We start from the raw sequence: 5,495 nt of genomic DNA on the forward strand, positions 1-5,495 counted from the left end.
ACTATAGCACAGGGGCAATCTGGAAAGAAGTTGTAAAAGTTCCATGAGATGAAGGGAACAGAAGAAAGGGACACAAAGAAAAGAAGGAAAATAGGACAGAACATAGAAAGACTGCCTATGCAGTGTCCTACCTGAACACAGGAGACAGATGAGAAGACATTTCAAAATTCTTTCATCCTCATTAATCTAAGATTAAGTTGACTTTGCAAGTAATTCTGCAGAGATCATATGGAGTTCTCCCCACCTACTAAGGCTAATTTTCTATTTGGGGAACAAAACATTATTCTACCTAACAACATTCTCCCACTAGGGAACACATCAAAGCTTTTAACACCTTCTTCCTATCACTTCTAGCAGATAATCCACAGAGACGCAGATCACACTAAAACCAAACCTCTCCACTTAGAAAATGGATAGAAGATAAAGCCAGGAAGAGAGCCACCACTTAATAACTGAGTACTGAAAGCTGAAAGTGCTCTTTTAATGCCCACCCAAAAGTAAGACTCTGAAAATAAATCAAGCTTTTTCAAGCTATTTGCTCCTTATAACAAAATGTTAAACACAAAACAAAATGCTGAGTTGTTCAGAAAAGAGCTTTGAAATCTCATATACAAGAGCACATTATGTTCATTTTCCCAAAATATTTCCCCTGTAAAAACAACCAAATAAACAACAACAACAAAAAAACTGTACACCATTTGTTGGAGAAAACAGACTATTTTAAATGATATACAGTCTGACTAAACACATCTCTTAGATTTTCTAATTATCCTAATGGAAAATCTTTCTATTTATCACATTGAATGATCTCTTTAGAATGCTAAGGTTACATTCATTCCAAAAGTGCACAACTTTGAGATTTGAATTTTTCTATTCTTTTCTCTATTCTTTTAGCAAACTATCCAGACTCTCCTGGATTCTTGCTGACTCAGATAGCTAAGGCTTTATAGGCCAAGAAAGGCTTGGGAAACTTGCTTTTTTAATACTTACAGTACAGTTTATCCCCATATTAATCTTTAATATGTCATTCTTACACTAATTTAACTAAATTCAAATGACCTGAACCACTCTCTCATTGGAAGGATGTTATGAAGTATGGAAGAAACATTTAACTCTTGTTTTATACAGCCAGATTATTTCTTCCTCTTGGTTTTTTTGTTTGGAGTTTAGCTTAAAAAACCTAGACTCTATGAAGAATCCTTATAATGATTTAAAGTAATTAAGACATGTCATGGATATTTGGTAACCAATTACATATTAGTTATTTACACCACATTATTAATTATGGTCACTTCTGGAGAGAAAGTTTTTGTTTTGTCCTTCTTTGCTTTGATTTTAGAAGACTCTCCTTTTTTGCAGGGGAATTTTGACTTTTTTTTTTCTTTTCAAACGTAAACTGGAAATGTCACTGAAGACATTTGAAAAGTTAAATCACTTAGCCAAGAAGACACTGTAAGTTCTCACTGGAGGAAAAATAATTTCATTTTCCCTTTCCCCTGTAACAAACTCTATTTCTCCAACACTGTCATCACACTGACCTCTGCTGGGAATAATATTGTTATCTTCTAAATGTGGCACATTTTGCTTCTCTTTGTTTAGTGTTAGATGATAGTACCATGGCTATTGCCATAGACATAAAAAACAGTTTCATTTGGGCAGCTCCAATTCTCAGCCACCATAAAACAGCATACAAAGGAAAATACCAGCTCCATCAACATCCTGGGACTCCGGGACTCTGGGACTTCACAGTCATGATATCTTTTGTGTAGCAACTTCTCCACCTCAACCTGAAATATTATATGGTCTGTTTCTATAACTTCTTTCATTTTGTGCAGTATTATGTATCCCATGGTAGACATCCCTTGGCAGGAAGGGGCTTTCAGAATAAAATGAACTACATATCACGAAGAGAGCAAGGCCCCACAGAAAAAGCAGGGATATATTGATGCACGCTGACTGTCACAGGCAGGAAGGGTAAATAAAGAACTATCACTTCAGCTGTGTTCCTGTTTCCTAAATGCCTGTCTCGTAGAGGTATGGACCCTTGCTAGGTTGACAAAGATGGCAGTTCATGATTTTAAGCCCTTGGACTAAGAATTTAATTTTCTTTTCCATCAAGTGTTGAAATGATATTGCTCTACTCTTCCCATGAGCACAGATTGACTAACATAGAAGCACACTTTTATGTTAGTGAATTAATTTGGGGTACGCTTACAATAGACTTGAGGGAAGTCTGTGGTAGGGTTTGTGTTACACTCAGCCAATACTATAAGGTGCTGAGGCATATTAGAGGAGTCAGTAAAAGTTTCCATTTGAGGTAGGTCCACAAAGGTTTCATGGTGGAGAGGACATTGGAAACAGGCTTGAAGGGAGAGCATTCTAGAAAGACAGCAGCATGAGCAAAGGTACAAAAGTGAGAAGCTGCTGGGCACCTACAGCAAGCAAATGGCTGGTGTGGATGTACTTGACTTTTCTGAACTTCTAGAAGATCCTTCCATCACCTTCCCACCCCCCCAAAAAAAGCCCTCAATTTAAAAATTAAAATATCTAGTCCCATGTAACAGTGAACATTCCAGAATTTGACTGAGTCTTCTCTTTTCTCCTCCCTTTAACTTTAGCTGGCTTCAGTTTAGAAGTGGAGTAGGGAATGATGTATGGTTCTTCTAACTCTCCAAACTCTGTGAGCTTACTTCCTCCCCCCCTAGGAAGCCACAGTTTCAGAATCCTTGTCCCCCAGAGGTTCATGTGCTGGAAGCTTGGTACTACAAGGTGGGGGGATCTTTAAGAGATGGAGCTTAGTGGAAGGTGACTGGGTCATGACCATCCTCATGCAGAGATTAAAGGGAATCATGAAGTGCTTGAAGTGCATGAAGACTGATCCTAATGAAACTGCCTGGCTCCTCCCCAATCTCTTACTTTCTCTCTCACCATGAATTCATTCCCTCTCTCTCTCTCTCTCTCTCATGCTCCCACTATGTGATGCCATCTACCTCGTTGTAATGCAGCCAGAATCCCCTTACCAGATGTCAGCACCACATTGCTTGGACACTTTTCAGCCACCACAATGGTGACCCAACTGAATCTCTTTTTCAGAAAAAAAAAAAAAAATGTGTTACTCAGTGTCAGGTATTCTGTTATAGCAACACAAAATAGACTAAGACACCCCTCCAAGGTCAAAGCAGCTGCCAATGAGTAGGCAAGTAAGGGATTTTTGCAGCCTAGAATTCCCAAATTGATCTGGCTGTTTGTTAACACATGGATTGCGGTGGTAATTGTGTGGTGGTAATTTGTGGGTTCTCCGTGAAATTCCCATGATTCTTGGCATCTTCTTTTTTGTCAGTCAATAAAACAGGCCTGAAAAAAAACCCCACACCAGGTCTCTCTCCCAAATGTGTCCACAAGAATCCATTCCACATCAGTTTCTCTGACAGGCTCTCTGAAAGCAGACTGCCTCCAGCACAGAAGGCACTCTTTCTTGCTCTGCAACTGAAGCAGCTAATTAGCCCTCTCACCTCTGGAGTTCCTATGCTATTATCAGACCTCAGTCTTTGGAGTCTCCCAGCTGTGGTGAACACATCTCTAAACTATCCCATTGTCCCCCATGTCCATCCAAGCCCTCACAGGCTGGGGTTAAAATAAAATACTCTATCTCCATCTCCTCCAAAGGGAACATTTGCCTGCATATGGCCCATCTATGGGTCAGTACATAGACCGATGATAGAGGGATAGATGGAATAAGTGGCATTTACTTACATGCTATCATATCATTCTTATATAATATATGGAATTTAATTTCACTTGAATTTAACAGAAGGAAATAAACTGGGATTGTGAAAATCAAATTAATGTTTTTTTCTTCACAAGATAGTATTTCTTAAATGACTTTCAAAGGATAAGAAAAAAGATTGAGGAAAAGTGAGTTTTCTGCCATTTCCCCTTCCATATTTTAATTTTAGACAGAATTAAGAAATCCCCTGTCTTCTGAAACCTCTCTCCAGATCCCTTTAGTTTCCTTTCTATATTATTAGTTTACATTTTTCAGAGTGATATCATTTTCTTTGTATTCTCTAAACAATTTTTGTGCGGTTTACTCTGAAATTCATATTTGAATAAATTTGATACACCTCCTAGTCAAGTTATTAGAGTTTCTCTATTCTTCATTTTGATTCAACTCTTATTTTTCTAGACTAATTAGAAAAAAATTTACTTGATATTGTATTTCTTTCATGTCCTTATATTAGTTAATATACACCAGAAGTCTTTAGTTAAATATAGCTTTACCTGTGTAAAATATTCTTGACTCAAAATCTCTTCCCTCAGAATGTAAATTAGTACAACCATTATGGAAAAAATAAGGGAAGTTCCTAAAAATATTAGAAATAGAACTATCACCCACATAAGTACAGTTATCTCATACTAGACAAAGGTGCCAAAAACTTACAATGGAGAAAAGATAGCCTCTTCAACAAATGGTGCTGGCAAAAATGGAAATACATATGGAGTAAAATGAAATAAAACCCCTATCTCTCACCCTGCACAAAACTCAACTCAAAATGAATCAAGGATCTAGGAATTAGACCTGAGACCCTTCACCAAATAGAAGAAAAAGTAGGCCCGAATCTCCATCACGTTGCCTTAGGACCAGACTTCCTTAACAAGACCTCCATAGCGCAAGAAATAAAAGCAAGAATCAATGAATGGGGTAGACTCAAACTAAAAAGCTTTTTCTCAGCAAAGAAAACAATCAATAATGTGAAAAGAGAGCCTACAGAGTGGGAGAAAATCTTTTCCACACACACTTCAGACAGAGCACTAATCTCCAAAGTTTTTAAAAAACTTTAAAAACTTTACACCAAAAATACAAAGAACTCAATCAATAAATGGGCTACGGAACTGGGCAGACACTTCACAGAAGAAGATATAGAGGTGATCAACAAATACATGAAAAAGTGCTCATCATCCCTAGTAATTAGAGAGATGCAAATTAAAACCACCCTAAGATTTCATTTGGCATAGATGTGGGGGGAAAGGTACACTCATACATTGTTGGTGGAGTTGCAAATTAGTGCAGCCACTCTGGAAAGCAGTATGGAGATTCCTCAGAAAACTTGGAATGGAACCACCATCTGACCCAGCTATCCCACTCCTCAGTTTATACCCAAAGGACTTAAAATCAGCATACTACAGTGATGCAACCACATCAATGTTCACAGCAGCTCAATTCACAATAGCTAGATTGTGGAACCAACCTAGATGCCCTTCAATTGATGAATGAATAAAGAAACTGTGGTATATATACACAATGGAATATTACTCAGTCATAAAGAAGAATAAAATTATGGCATTTGCTGGTAAATGGATGAAGTTGAAAAATATCATGCTAAGTAAAATAGGCCAAGCCCAAAAAACCAAAGGCCGAATGTTTTCTCTGAGAAGTGGATGACAATACATAATTGGTGGGGGCAGGGGTTGGGGAGAGAGAAGATGGTGTAGAG

Source organism: Sciurus vulgaris, assembly GCF_902686455.1.
Source record: "Sciurus vulgaris genome assembly, chromosome: 5".
Taxonomy (NCBI): domain Eukaryota; kingdom Metazoa; phylum Chordata; class Mammalia; order Rodentia; family Sciuridae; genus Sciurus; species Sciurus vulgaris.